Source organism: Anomalospiza imberbis, chromosome 3 (assembly GCF_031753505.1).
Source record: "Anomalospiza imberbis isolate Cuckoo-Finch-1a 21T00152 chromosome 3, ASM3175350v1, whole genome shotgun sequence".
In the NCBI taxonomy this organism is placed as follows: Eukaryota; Metazoa; Chordata; class Aves; order Passeriformes; family Viduidae; genus Anomalospiza; species Anomalospiza imberbis.
In genome coordinates this window covers 80,172,784-80,188,610 of record NC_089683.1, presented here as the reverse complement: position 1 = coordinate 80,188,610, position 15,827 = coordinate 80,172,784, and positions in this window count along the sequence as shown.

Genomic DNA, 15,827 nt, shown 5'->3' with positions numbered 1-15,827 from the left:
GAAAGACAGAACTTTCATTCTTTTCTCCTTCCAAATTCTTCTTCTTGCCTCTTGATGATGTGTTTTTCCTTTCAAGCCACACTGAGATAAAAGGTACACCAAGCTAGCATGTGTCAGAGAGTGTAAGGGCAGGACAGATTGCTTGGGTTAGCCCATGTGACCCTTGGCATTTTTCAAGGCTGTGTGGTACATCGCTTATACTACCTTATCTTATAATGGCTCATGTGTAAGGAAACTTTCCTGTCTGACTGTTCAGAGGGCACTCTGGTAGTCACACTCCCACCACCAGAGACTTCATTGCTGGGACTGAAGCCCCATCTCAGTGGGTAGCTCTGGTGAGGCCATGAATGCCCTGCTTGACTCCCTACACACACCCACCACATTCACACTGTCAGATCAGATTTTGTTATTGGCTGGGTTTCTCTTGCATCCTTAAAGCAATTTATTCATGATGCAGCAACACTGGAACAGCTCGGGCTGAGTGCCTCCAGGAAGGGATACCAAATAAAGTAACCCCTGGGTTTTATGCCTTCACAGTCTCTGCGCATGAAAGTCTGGGCTCTTCCTGCTGAGTCCTCAGCTTCTGCTGTGTCTCTCTCAGTCTGGTCAGCTGGCTGGAACACAGGTCCCTGTGCCCATTTTTGTACAAAGGGTTCAGTTCATGGTCTCTTGCCTAGGCTCCTGCCACCCAGAGCTCAATCTGCAGCTTGCACAATGTGCTGCCTGCACTGAATGTAATCCTCACCATCTCATCTGGCACCAATGACCTGCAGGGCTTTTCATGTCCCTTGGAAGAAGACTTTGATTATTTCTATACAGCAAAGAATATCCAAATCATTGTAGCTGCTTTCCATGTTTAAGAACTGTCCTTAAGTTGATTTATGTCCCTAAAATATTTCATTCAAAATTATTCAGTGCTGTTGGCATATTTGAAACTGAGAACTTTTCATGTCATACTTATTATTCCTGCCAATCTGTAGTTTGTTAATCACAAATTATATATAGTGACACACACGCACATATAAATGTGATACATAATAGGTGGCCAACAACAAAATTGCTATTGCTGCTGTTTCCTAGCTAGATGGCTCATAGACAATCCAAGCACTTTGAAAGAAACTACTGACCACTTCCCAAACAAATACTTCTGTGGCTGAGTAGGCTTTTGTGGCAAATTTAATTTCCTCAACTACTTTTGACTACAGAAGTGTTCTGCAGACCAGTGTTCACTGAAAATGGCTGGTGCTGTGCTGCAGGTAAAACTGGAAAGGGCCCTGCATTTTAGTCTGAATGCTCAGTTGCAGGCATCTCCCTCCTCAGCTTTACAGTTTTGTAACACTGCTGATAGCAGATTTAGTAAAAACTTTTAATCATCAGCTTTGGTAAATCTTATACTTGTCAGCTCTTGAGCCACTTCTATAAATTGTTCCCTTGAACAGAGAGTGGTCACAATTGCTGCTGTCCTGGGTAATTGCTACTATGTTGTGTCTGACAATCATGATATGTGATCCTCATTACAGCAACTTCCACTGGAGGTAGTCACACCATACAATGAGAGAAAGAAAGGGTACCTGACTTTCTCACATCTGTGCAAAGTGTATGTGTGTGTGTGTTTTATGCAGACCAACGTGCACACCTACAGATACAAGTTAATCTAATTCTTCATTGTTCTCAAACTGTGGGAGTGATTAACACATTCAAAATGAGAATCTTGTTTGCTTAGTTTTACATGTGTATAGCAGAACTAGGAACAATAGAAGAAAATTACATCAAATGCTGCTTTGCTGCATCTCCCAGGACCTCAGGAAAAAACACCCTGCAAGGATATAGACAAAGCTTCTTGTTGTGCAGGCATTTCAGAACAATACTGTGTACCATCTGTTGAAATATAGTAACAAGACTACATGGCATACTTCCATGTGATTTTTGTTTATTCCAAACACTGTAGCAAAACCAGAATCCTTTGAGGAATGGGAAGAATAAAGAAGCAGTGGATTTTCTGTGTGAGAAAAGCAAGATTTTCTGTATGAGCAAATGTGAGAAAGAAAGCAAATGGGAAAATAAGCTGAGTAATGTGGTGGAAATTCCTGAGTATGGATGATTCTCCCCTTCTTTATGTAAAATTTTTAGATGACTAGCATATTTAAAGCCTCTATGGGATAGTGAAGATAACCACTGAATTTAAAGATGGAGAGCTGAATGAAAAATCCCCCTCATATATATGCTCTTGGACTGTCTGTTCACAGGCCTTTGACATAGTCCCATGTGGAATCCAAGCAAGGTGATTTCAGAGGCCACACAAGAACCTTCTTAGCAGTCACATTTGTGAGCTGTGTACCTGCTGTGTCTGTTCCCATAGTGGCTTATTACTTGCTTCTTGCTTTAGGTGCTCCTTAATTTCACAGATAACTGCATCTTCATGTGTAAAGTTTTCCAAGGAACCTGCTCCTGACCGTGCCCGGAATGGGAAACGAAGGGTTGGGCAGCCAGGCCCCAAATGTTAAGTGAGTTGCTAAAGGCACATAAGGTTCAGTTATCAAAGGTTTTCCCTGCATGTAGGTGGTGGCATCACTGAAGTCTCAGTGTATCTGAGAGCAGCCAACTGGCTGTGCACTGTCACAGGACAAGGCAATGTTCCACTACCCTTGGCCAGGAGAAAGTGTTGGTGATACCACGGGACTTCCATGTCAACTACATGTCTATTTTGCCACAAACAAGAAAATAGTGGCTTGACAATTGAGGGGGTGAGGAGAGGTGGCTTTTTTTCTCACATAATTTATCAACCTGCAGTACTACAGCTCTGCTGCCTTTATTGCTACCCTGGTGTTTTGGGTGGTGAGATGTGTCTGACTGTGCTGCTTTTAGTTATTCCCTGGCTGCTTGGACCCCCCCACAGGAGCAGATACTCCTGGCTGTGCAGCTTTGGGCCAGGGTTTGATTGCAGGTGTCTCTCAGGTGGTTGTAGGATGAGGTAGCACCAAAGGAGGAATTAATTTTAACATCTCCTTCGGCCAATGTAGAATTATTCCCACTGCAAAGATATTGAAATGGAGGAATAACATTCTAGAAGCCGATTTTTCTCTCTTTTTCCTTCTGTTTTCTCTCCTAGTGTTCACTTTGTTGCAATATCCTTTAGTTGTTCTCATTGCCTCCTCCTTTACCATTATCCCTGGTGCAATATCCCTGGTGTTACATGCTTGAGAGGGTGATAGAGGATACTGCTGATGCCAGAATCAATCTCTCAGATGCGTAAAATCCTGTAGCCATGTGTATATTGGCTGTCTGTGCTATCCACAACAGAGACCACATCAGGAGCAGACCAAGAAAGCAGCTAGGTGTTTAAGGATGTTTAAGCTTACCATAGCATATTTTCACTGTGAACAGAAGGAAAACTGTTATTTTATATCTCCCCTGAAAATATGGTTTTATTTGCAAGATTGCATAGTAACCATTAATCATGTTTTTCTTCCAAGTCTTACCTGTGGGGATATATCCAAATCATAATCTCATACCTCTCAACAAACAACTTCTGAAGATTTCTTTGTTCTGTCATGATCTTGAGAGGGTGCAAAATGCCAAGCTTTCAGACGCACCCTTGTAAAGTCTCTGTTCTATTTGCCTTTAATTCAGTGTCTACAAATAAAGGTTTGTATTTATGAGAATTTATGGTTTATTCTAGGCTTCTCATTATTTTAAGATCTTGTACACAAAGTACTAGAGAGAGAACCTACAGAAACAATGTGCAGTGTGCAAAGGGAGATTTTTTTTCTTGAGAGGGTTCAAATCTTGGAATATGTGGATAGCAGGTTTTTGTTTGCTGCTGGAGGGGGTACTGACTCCTTGACACGATTCATGGAGGAATTAAGCAGAGTCATGAGGTTGAGATTGCCTGGTAATGGAGAAATCATTATCACACCATATGAGCTGCTAGCAGTGGGTCTCACTACGATTGCCATCAGATCTAGGAATGTGCTCTGCAGGCCCTCCTTTTCAGTGAGGATGCTGTTTGTTTTCTCTGCTGGTTTCTTGCTTCTTTTTTTCTCCTTTTTCCTTGCCTTAAGACCTCTTTGGAATAAACAGTGACATGCCAGAAACCTTTCTTACCACAATCATACTTATAATAAAAATAGATGACACTGAGGATCAAAAATGATGGAGCTGAACAGAGAGTGGGATCATTAACTTTAAGCTGAGACCTGGGCAGGATGCTGTGCCTGTGGGCTGAGGCATTGAGGTGTGCAGCAAAACTCTTAGCCATGATATCCGACATCTCATCTTGAATCTTTCAGTCTATAAATGTTTGATCCAGTATATTTATCAACTCGCATAAGATCAAATACTGCTTGGTAATTAATTTGGCAAAGAGCAGATATCCATCAATAACTTCAGTGTGTGAATATATATGCTTTACTATTATTGTTTCTCAGAGTAAAGTCACTTTGACAAGATTAATGCAGTCCTTGATCTTAAATATGAAGTCTTAAATATAAAGATATGAATCTGGAACTAAGAATGAGTAAACAACAAAAAACTAAAATACAATGTAAAATTATTTTCTTGTTTCTATAATTTTATTTTTGTCACCTTAAAATATTGAAAAGCTGATTACTTTGTTAATGGTACTGTGAGAGTTTCTTATTAGTGCAAACAGGAATTAGAGCCCTAGACATTTTGGGCCTTTGGAAATCTTCTTTTTCTCAACTTTGGAGCTCAGTAATAATGAGTAATTTTCTATATATGCCATAGCATAGTAATTGTGCTGTTCAGAGTCTGTTATGTTCAGATTAGATTAAACAGAGAAAATTGGTTCTTATCATAATGCTTCATTAAAATTTTAGAAGTAGGACAATACCAAATGAGAATTTGACTTTATTATCTGCAGAAATATGCAGGCAGTTACATTTATGCTATTTATCATATCCAATTAGACTGTGTTTATGAAAACAGAAGAAGGGTTAGTCTTCAGTGTGACTTTTCACAAACGTATGTGATATTTTGTCATACAAACTGCCAGCTGACAGCCTGTGTATCTCTGAGGTCAGGTTAAGCATCAGCTGGAGAGCTCATGTGATGCATAGGTACTACTGGCAGCAACAAATTTCACTCCTGAAGAATTAAAGTATTGCATTTTTGTATTTTTTGGAAGCTGCTCCTGCTGACTTTAAAGTCAGTGGAAGATTATCCATTCATTTCACAGCTAGGAATGCCAGACTCTCAAAGCATACTTTGATTTGTTCTTAGGTCTGCCTCATCAGTATGAATTTCCACACTTACCCAAACCAGTCTGGAAAACTCCTGGAAGGAGAGTGCTGTGTTGTAACGATAGCTCTCACTTCTGAAAGCGAGAGGGAAGAAGCCCAAGGGATCACTCTTGGACAGCAGCTCTGCAGTCTTTGCACAGCAGCAAATCTGTTAAGCAATTAAACATACATCCTTTCATCTGTGATGTGCTTTCATATGATCTTAAATTTCATAAACTTGCAAATTAAGAATTCAATAGTAAGTGGTAAATTGCAGTCCTTATTTTAATAACCAACAATTAGTCTAGTAAATGACGGGCTTTGATCTGTCGAAGCTATTTTGGACATTAACAAAAAAATAGTGAGACAAAATATAGGTCATAATGAGCCTCAGCTCAGAAATTTCTTAATTGTACTGTTAGTGAAAAATCTTTAGGTGATGTTAATGCTACAGTTTGGTAGTCCTAGACTGGTCTACTGGAAGCCAGGTCTCTCCCATGCACATTATTCTCAGTAGAATGAACAAAAAAAAGTAGGAACATTTTTCCATGGCTGTATGGGCTTTGTCTCAGCCTGCCATGCAGCAAGAAGCTCACTTGATTTCAAATCTGAAGCCAGGTTTTCTATTGGGCCTCATTTTTCTTCTGTCCCAGCCTACAGGTTTTAGCATGCGTAGAGCTAAAGGACTCCTTTCATTAGCTCCTCAGCACTTAGGAGTTGTCCTCATCCCCACAAATTCCAGTGGCCCAAGTGGTCTCAGGCTTTCAGAGATCAACCAGTACTTCCCTCAATACACACCCTACCCCAAAATGGTATATATTCTTAAAATCTGATAAGAAATTATATTTAAAAAAAAAAAAAAACACCACAAAAAAACCACAACAAATAAACCTCAGTTCTGGAAGAGCAGACAGCTCCCTATCTGGCGTGTTGTGATTATAGCTCCTTTAGAACTGTGTGTTTCACAAAAACAACATTTTACACTGCACAATAACAGTTTATGATAAGTTCTGCTAGTGCTGAACAGGAGAAACACATCCTGCTATCCTGATATGAAATGACCCTGTCAATGATAAACTTAATCTGTTAGAAGTTACTTACCTGCAGGGCAAAATATCTAAGATGTAAGCATTTTCTTGCAAGAAGCCTTCTAATAAAATGATATGAGAGAAATGTACCTAAGTCCTTTTAAACACTATAAGGAAATGAGTAGATTATTAATTTTTGCTGGCACACTCCCTTTTTGTGAATGTTAACACTGGGATATACAGTTCTCTGCATTGGTTGCTCTAAGAGAAAAAATAGCTGTCCTTGCCTACTGATCTTTTCACCCTTTCTTGGAGAATGATCTAACATTTGTAGAACAGACATACTTGTGCATCCTTGAAGGAAGGTGGGCAGGAAAGAAAGAACTGCCAAATTATGTGCATGTGTTCTCATCAGAAAAATACCATTTTAATAAAGAGACTCTGTATTACCATTTAAAACTATAACCTTCAACTTAGATTTACATCTTCGTGACATCAAGGGATGCATTAAATATGTTACCACTAAAATATAGAGCACTAGTGAGGTTGTCAAATGTACTGAAACTCAGTTTGGAGTCATGGAACTTTAATACAAGAAAGATATTTTTACCCTTTATGGGGAATAGAGATTGGAAAATTTTCCATATTTTTTAAAAAAATTAGGCCTATGGGAGAAGTATTCCTTAATTATAGTGACATAATATCTTATGGCTCTACTAAATCCCCTCTGGTTTCAAAAGTATAATTCACTTCTTAGGTTGAGTTAACAGGACAAACTAATTACTCTGCTCTCTCAGTTTTCAGTGCAACCTGTTGATAAACCCTCACTGAACTGAATCTTGTTTTAGTTACAAAGTTATAGTTTACACAAGCAATATTTTTCCCAATCCTCCAATACTCACAAACTTTACTTTTTTAATATGCTATTCAGCCCTCTGAAAGTCATCAGTGACATTCTGAAGGAGACATATAAATAATTGGCTCATCTTGCTTGCTTTCACCACATTTTTGTACTTTTTTGTGTGTCTGAAGCTGATTTTTGGCTTCCTCATTCTCATTACCTCACGTCAGATGCACCTTGGCCGCAATGTGAGCTGCAGGTCACCTCTTCATCCTGCCTGCACCACCCAGGGCAAAGCAGCCCACTGTGTATGAAGCACCAGGAAGGCTCAGGATGTGCAAGAAGGCAGGAAGGCCCATCCAGCCCAAGTAGATAGATGCTCCCACTCCTGCTCCTTGCTGGAGCAGAAGTAGGACCAGAGCTGCTTGGCTTGGCTGTACTGGTGGCATCCAAATGGCAGATTTTGCCAGACTGACTTCTCATTCCTGTTATAAGCAATTATCAGAGACTTCTATGTTTTTCAACACAGATTGGAGGGCTAGGAGTTAAATTGTTGTGATTCTCTGCATTAAAAAAAAAAATCTAATTTATTTTTCCATCAATGAATGTCATAGGTAGTGATTGGCACCCATCTGCTTACATATCTGACCATTGTATACATTTAGTTGAAGTATTCTGGAAACATAACAGACTTTAAATTTTTTTTTTTGTTTTTTTAAAGCATATTTATTTTAAATTATTGTTTAGTATCAATTTCATAAGGGAGCTTTCATAGTTTAATTTTAGGCTCCATTGCAATTGAAAATGTTGGTGTAAACATTGGTATAGCAGGCCCAAAGTGGGCCTTTTGTGATTATCATTTTATATGACTGTATGAAAAGGAATTTAGCTTCAAAATGCCATTATGAATCATGCAACTAAACAAAAAGAAAGCAATCTAGTTTTGCATTGTAAAATCAGGTATAAGCAGACAAAAAATCCAGGATTAGCTGTGGACATGTTTTAGTTTCTCATAGTGCAGAAGACAGAACTGTGATGTACTCAGTCACACACATAATCCTGCCACCTTCAGTGAGACTCTTGCAAAGAGTCTGATTCCACCAATACAGGGTTGTAGCATTTCATATAACAAAGCTCAAATAAACACATTTGTACAACAGGTCTCCTTGGGATTAAAAAATTTTGTATATCACAGTGATTTAAAATCTGTTTTGCACAGAGAATCTGTAGTAGTTTTGTGGACAGAGAAAAATTCATTTAAATATTATTAATAACTTGTAAGCAATCATTTCTATCTATAAATAAAATTAATCTTAATAGAAGAAAAGGATTTTTATTAGTATTTTTATAATATGGATACACCCACTATTTTGAGATCCACTCATTCCACCAGTTTCTTTCTTATTCTTTTTCTTCAACCTTTACCCATTATGAAACCTTCTCCTGGGCTCCAGACACCCCTTTTTAATACTGTTTTGATTGTTTGTTTTCATAGATATAACTCTGGACATTCTCACTACTCTGACCCCTATACAAAGGTTAATCTCTTCTGTAAACACTTAACCTCTCTCACTCATCTCCTCCCTACACAACACCACATTCAACCACACACCATTAGTTCCTGACTTTTTATGGCTCCCATCTCTAAGTTATCAGCTGTTTTCAGCAACAAGTATGATTACAAAGTTGAGTCCCTACTGATACATGGCTACAGCATTTATGTTAGTATTTCATTGTTCATTGAATGCAAGTTATCCCTAAGCAGGTGTGCGCGTCCTTTTAACTCTACATCAGACTGTGCAAATGCATTTTTCAGAAGAATGGTGTACAGAATGAGAATAATCCTGACTCATTGATATAATGATCATGTTTCTTGTTGTCATACTGATGCCAGATATAGGAAACATCCTCATCTCTGAGGGTTTGGGGGCTTAGGCAGTGAAATGCTTTGGGTGAGACTTGCAACAGCAGCAGGATAAACAGCCCCTGGCAATGCCAGCACTGCAAGGAGCTGCAGGGACAGCTCCACTTGGCCAAGTCCAAGCAGACACAGGGAGGAGTGTGGGACTGGTGATTTGTTGCAGGGATGTGCTGGCTGTTTGAAAACAGTCCTTGAGCTAAATGGGAGCTCAAGTCAGGCAGAAGTGCAACCCTTTGTAAGAGGTGACCAAAGTCTCAGAGGACTGTGTCTGTCCTGTGTGACTCAAGAATACAACACTTTCTCTTCCAGCTCACTCACTCTGTCACATTGCCCTTTTTCCTATTTGGCACCTTAAAAGTACACTGCTAGAACACTGCTACAAACTTAGCATGTTACTTTTTCACTTGGTTCACAGGTTTTCACATTTCTGTGGCATTTCACACAGATCACTGGATAAAATGGCTTATCAAGCTCTTGATCATATGATTAGTGGATTTTTTATTTAAATATTTTGTTTTCCACACCATTAGAAACAAAATTTTTACTCTTTTTATTTTCCAGTAGACAGAAATAGGACCTGGAGGAAAACAAAATAAATGTTATCTATATAACATATCTAAAATTTATTCTACCTCAGTTTTTATGCATGTTTGTGTTAGTTAACATGTTTAAATATTAGGATCTTAAAAGCAATATAAATCCAAACACTTGAATATTTCCATGTTCTTCCCTCTCTTTTCTATGGGGCTACAGACTAAATTTGAGCAGAACTTGTAAGTCATTTCAGTCCCTTGGGAAAGTTCATTCTTCCTGTAAAATGCTTCCTTCACTGAAAAATGGTGTCAACTCCCATTTGATCTTAGTTTGAACAGAAAAGTTAGAAAAATCAAAGTTTTCAAGCTGTGTTATCCACCAGTGATGGTGTCCTGATGGTGCCTTGGGACTGAGGGACTGTGTGAGCTGCAGAACACTGTTTTGCTCAGGCTGGCATTGAAGACACTTAGGAACAGTACTCTGGATTTCATGTATAATGCTAGGACAAACTAGCAATGCTGGTAAAACTGTGCCTCTGTACAGGTAATATCTTTTTTTCAGCTGTGCCTTCAAGTAATGAGCCCCATGGGACAGAATTATGTTATTATCTGGTACTGCTACCGTCTGGTGCTTTAATAATAATTCACAATACGATTTTCTTATCATCTTAATGAGGTGTTATTTCTCTTTTTAATATACATACAATGCTTTTGTTCCAGACATTATGAAATACCAAAAAACAACCTACAGTATTGTCATTAGAAGAGACACAATTAACAATTAAGAAAGATAGTGAACAGCCTGCAAGTTTTGAGTCTGACAGAATACCAAATCCATTGTGTGCAGGAGTGACAAGGCAGTGGCAGAGCACAGGCAGAGCCGTGAGTGTACCTGAAAGTATGCTTGTGAGATAGCAGTAGTTCATTCCATAAGAAGTGAGTGTCTGCATTGAACGCAGGATTCTGAGAAAGATGAGAAATCCTTTTTGACACGTTAGATGGGTGTCTCAGGCTTTAGGGTGAAAAGTTGCATGTGTAAGATTAAAACTTACAGCTCTCCTAGAGGCACTGAAGTGAATTATGATGACCTTTACAGGTCTCTGTCACTACTCTGTTGATCCTTTTTCAGTTTAATTGCTGACTTTAATAAACTGGCTTGTAAGAGGTTTCTTTTGTTCTCAGATATTATGTTCTCTTCAGCTCTGATCATTAATTGCAGTAAATAGCAATAAGTAAAATCAAAATTAATTACAACACAAAAGAGTTAATAGTTTGTCTCGTAATCAGGCTCGTGATTGCACAATAAACTGCTGACAGTCTCTGGTTCTTCATGGAAAGGTCTGTGAATTCCAAATGTTATTGCAATGCCTATTTGCTAGAAAATGTTTATTATCTATCCTCACAATTAATTTATTTTCTTCTGCTTATTCTGCAACAAGAAATTAGATTATGACTGTTGTTTGTGATGTAAAACATCATTTGGAAGTTTACTCACTGAGAGTAAACATAGTTATAGAAAATTATGCATAAAGATAACTAGCACCACAGAAATGCCCCACTGAAAATTCAGATCTCATTCTTTGCTATCTAATCACTATAGGTAGATTTAGACTTAATTCAAAAGTCTTCTGCTGCATCTGACTCTGGAGTTTGTGTCCATATGAAGCCATAAGGGACATAGTGAGCACGTGAGCAGATTTGGTTGTAAGTCACAGCCTGCAAAGGATTTGCTTGGCTATCTCTGCCATTACCAGCATCTAATTAATACATTTACAGGAAAAGGGACCTCTGAAGAAATCGTGAACTGAAAAAGCAGATGAACTCTATTAGGGTTTATTGACTTCCACAAATTCTGGATTAGGCAGTCCAGCAGTATGAAGATAGAGCAGGATAAGATCTAGGTTACTGTGGGCATCTCTGCATGCCTGGGTCCTGGGAATTATTACCCATATACAGAGTCACTGCCCAACTTGTGGAGATTGGGTCTGGTATCTCAAATGCTGGACCAGTTGTAGGATTATTTTCAAAACAGGGGCCTATGCCTCTATGTTTTAACTCTGTCCTGATTAACCTCTGAATTTGCAAGTTGAATTACCTAGGCTTCCCTTTCTGCAGCCATTATCAAACCAATCAGCACAAGACACAGTCTGCATAGGTAATGTGTAACTGGGAAAGGCTCACACCTGACATAGGCCAAGTACTTTCAAGATCCATTTTGAAGGAAGTACTGGGCACCTCATTGGTGTATTGCTAGTTATTTTCATTCTGTGATGAGAGTGACCTCTTTTAAGGACTAAGTAATGCTGTTTCAAGGTATTACTCTGTATTTAAAGGCTAACAGAGATATTTCTCGTAAGTGATTTAATTAAACTCTTATTCTTAAAAAATAATTTGCAGTGGGTTAGCTACAGTGGACTGTTTCCATTGCAGAGAAATCTTCAAGGTGGAAAGAATAATAGTGAAAATGACCTTCATTTTCTCAAATTGAGTGCAGTGATATCTGGCTGCTGTAAGGAGCCACCACTGAGCACAGACAGAACTCAATACAATGCAATTCTCTGAGGGAAAACAGAACTCCATTCTGTTAAGCACAGGCATTGTGTGTGCTTTTCTGCAGAATGAACAGCTCCTTTTTGGACTCTGCTAGAGAAACACTTTTTCTTAGAAATAATATCCTTTTCCCCCTAATTTCACTTTTAAAAATCTTATTTGCAGTGAAAACTGGAGACTTTATTGTTTTTTGAAAACACTGAAACTTTTAATCAAAAGAAAGACAATGAAGAAAAAGAAAAATAGCATCAAAGCTGAAAAAATTTAATGGATGTTTTATGTCTTTTTGTTTTAAAAAAATGCTTTCTCCCTTGAGACAGACTTTCAGAAAAAATATATGAACAGAACCATCACTTACCTTAAAAATATAGGATGGTAACAGCAATCTTAGGCTTTACTCTATAACAGTAATTTAACAAAACTGACACTCTCCTGCTGATTCACTGCTGATATGGTCTTGCTACTTGGCAATTGTCTTAAGTTCAAAGCAGAGGAAAAGTTTGATGCTTTGAGAACTGCATCATGGTGTGACAAGTCCTCTCTTTTGGAGCTGGTATTCTGCAGAAGGACTACTGCATCTGGAAGCCTTTAGTCAGCTGGCTAGAAGAATATTTGGGAGTGTAACCACTCAAGTCAGCCCTATGTCACTGGAAAAATGAAATTTACCTAAGAAGACAAGGCTCATCTGTAACTTGAAGAGTTAGGTGTTTGCCTTTAAACTCCTTCTCATAAAACAACAGACTAATTTTCATGAGGCACGGGATTGACAAAAAATTAAGTATAGAGACTGGAATTGTACCCTTGGTGCCTTGTGCCCACTTGGATACCACTATGCAGATAGAAATATCTACAGAGTAATAAATGATTAAGTTTGGTTTGTTTCCAAATTCATTTTCCTTCACTAGGATGTTTCCTTTATTAGGCATGGTTTTTGAAACCAGGGTTTTATCCTAGAGAATGTTATCAGTTTGTTGGATTGGAAATTGAAAAAAAGTGAGAGAACACTATAAAAGATTAGATTATTTTCCTTTTATTTATTTTATTTTGAAGATATCAAACTTCTTCTAAAACAATTCTAAAACTCCTGAAATGGAATTTTCATAGGTCAATAATAGGAAATTTACAACTAATAACTTTGGGGCAAGGAAGAAGGTAAATATTTTCTAGTATTTGATTTGTTAAAAAATCAGTTGGTGAAGAAAAAGTTGAAATTATTTTGATTTCTTGTGTTTTGTACTTTTCTGGCCTATTTTCTGATAGAAAAAAATCTTCCTTACCCATTCTTACTCATTCTTTCTTACCCATTCAGTCTTACCCATTGCATAACTGTTATTTTGATAATCATACCTGGATATGAAAACTGCTGTTACAAACCCCATTTTTTCATGGATTCCTTATTTAGCCTTTTGTTCTATTGGATTATTTCCTGTGTTTTCACTGACTGTGTTATTGTGTTGGATTTAAATTTATATCTGCTTATGCACAAAGATAGCAGAAGGTGTCTTGGTAAATTAATAAAAACTAGTCCATCACAGTACTCACTGAATAAGATACCCATGAAGATGTGTTCAGAAAGTGTCAGCAGGGAAGAGCTGGGGCATGATCACTGAAATCAAAGACAAATGAGCTGCTAGAAACTGATTAGAATCAAGGACTGTTGAGGAAACATGCAGTGCAGGAGTGAGAGGTATTCAAACCAGAGATAAGCAGGAGGATAGATAGCCTCTGTGTTCACTACAGTGGAATCTAGGTGTCAAAAGTGGGAAAAAAAACCAATCAAAAAACAACTAGTGTGGATTATTAACTAAGAAAATAATCAAATATTTGCAGTCAAACATTCAGGGTAAAATGACCCTAGAGGGAAAAAAGAGAAGTGTTGGCTTGGCTGCACTAAATGCCATCCTGAATGAAATACAAAACAATGCAGGAAGGCCTAACAGTCCTCCTCCACAAATTCCCTCCTCCCTGCCTCCCAAAAAAGAAAGAAAATAAAAGCTGCACAACTTAGAACTTGTTAAAGGTGCCATTAAAAAAAAAAAACAAAACCTCCATAAATGAGAGTTGCCAACTCATCTATGGAACAGTAATGAGACAAAAGAGAGTGGCAGGACCATGCTGATAAAGTTTGAAATTGCACTTCATGAAATGAAATCAGATGGCTTGGCATGGTCCTATGGACAGGAAATACAAGGTTAAAAACCGGAGTGATAGACTCCAGTGCATCTTATGTGTGTTTCCAGAGTCTGTTTCCTATTTGATAAGATTCATGTCCAGAGACCTTTTTCTCTAAAGGAGAAAATAGACGTAATTCTGAGACAGGTACCTAAATCTTATCATGTTGGCAGGATTTAAGAGCATCCAGTATCACATACTGTAAATGTGGATTTGAAAAAAGCCTTCATCCCTCTTACCATTCTCAGAAAGATGTCCTGCTCCTTCTTTAATACAATTAGTGATTTTCAGTGAGGAGTCTGCTAGGGGCATGCTACTGGGAAAGACACCAATTCATTAGGTGCTATATTAGCAATCCACACACAGTCACAAGTCTTTAATCATAGCAGGGTTCACTTTCATCTTGGGGGCAGTGTCCAGAAGTTTAATAAAGAAGAGTTGAATGTTTTGTTATTCCACATGCATTTCTACTGATGCTTGTGAACAACATGTTCTGTTTTAATAAACCAGTGCCAAAGAAGTTCTCCTACAGTCTTCAGGAGGGCAGACTAAAAGGTTAGTGTTCAAACATGATGTATATTTTTCTCCTCTTAAAATTTGTTTCCACAAAAAAATTTCAGACTTCACTCTTAATTTTGTTTTGTTCAGAAGAGAGGAATGGCCAAGCTTAAAATTTGCCATAGATACGTATGGCCCTGCCTATGGAAAAATACTGTGTCTTCATCCAATGGTAACTAATATAGGGTTTAACAGCACCTCAACTTATTGCTACAGGGGCAAACCAGGAATATCCCAATAGTAAAAGTCTTCAGGAAAACTTCACCACAGGATTTATTATCCTGCATGCAGCTATTGCTGATTTTTTCCCTCCATCAGCCAGATGAAATGTCCCATGGAAGTATGACTGTGCCTGCCCCTGGACATGGATCACTGGGGTCTCAGGGATTCTGGCCTTGTGACTAAATGTGAGCATCTCCAGTATAGGACTTAGAGCTAGTCTTACCACTTAATACTCAATGGAGTTTATCTAGTTTATATAGTCAGTAATGTATCTAATGCAATCCATCTTATCCTAAAGTCAGTGCCTGTGTTTTCTGAATGAATCATGCTCTTAACACCATTACTCTAAGGACATTAGCCTTGTTGCAGATCCCTACACTGCCATTTAAAAAATATTAATTCCATGGTAAGATTTCATTGTATCACAAAACTGATCTATACACCTATTCATACAGCTCTTAAAACCCTGTTATGGGCAAACAGGGAGCACAACTGACATATAGACAGAATAATTTATTATCAGTCTCATTAAATTCTTGACACATAAAACAAATAGTTATTATTAGCCCAGACACAATTTTAAGAAGAACAATCATAGTCCAAAGGAACACAGGAAAAAAATCCAAAGAAACCCACCTTATTAACAACATGGTTAAAATATTAATTAAGAAAACCTCAAAACCTGCTTCCAATCCAAGACACCTGCAAAGGCCAAATTTCCTCTTAACTGCCTGGTTGTTTCACTGATGTTATGGTTACTCA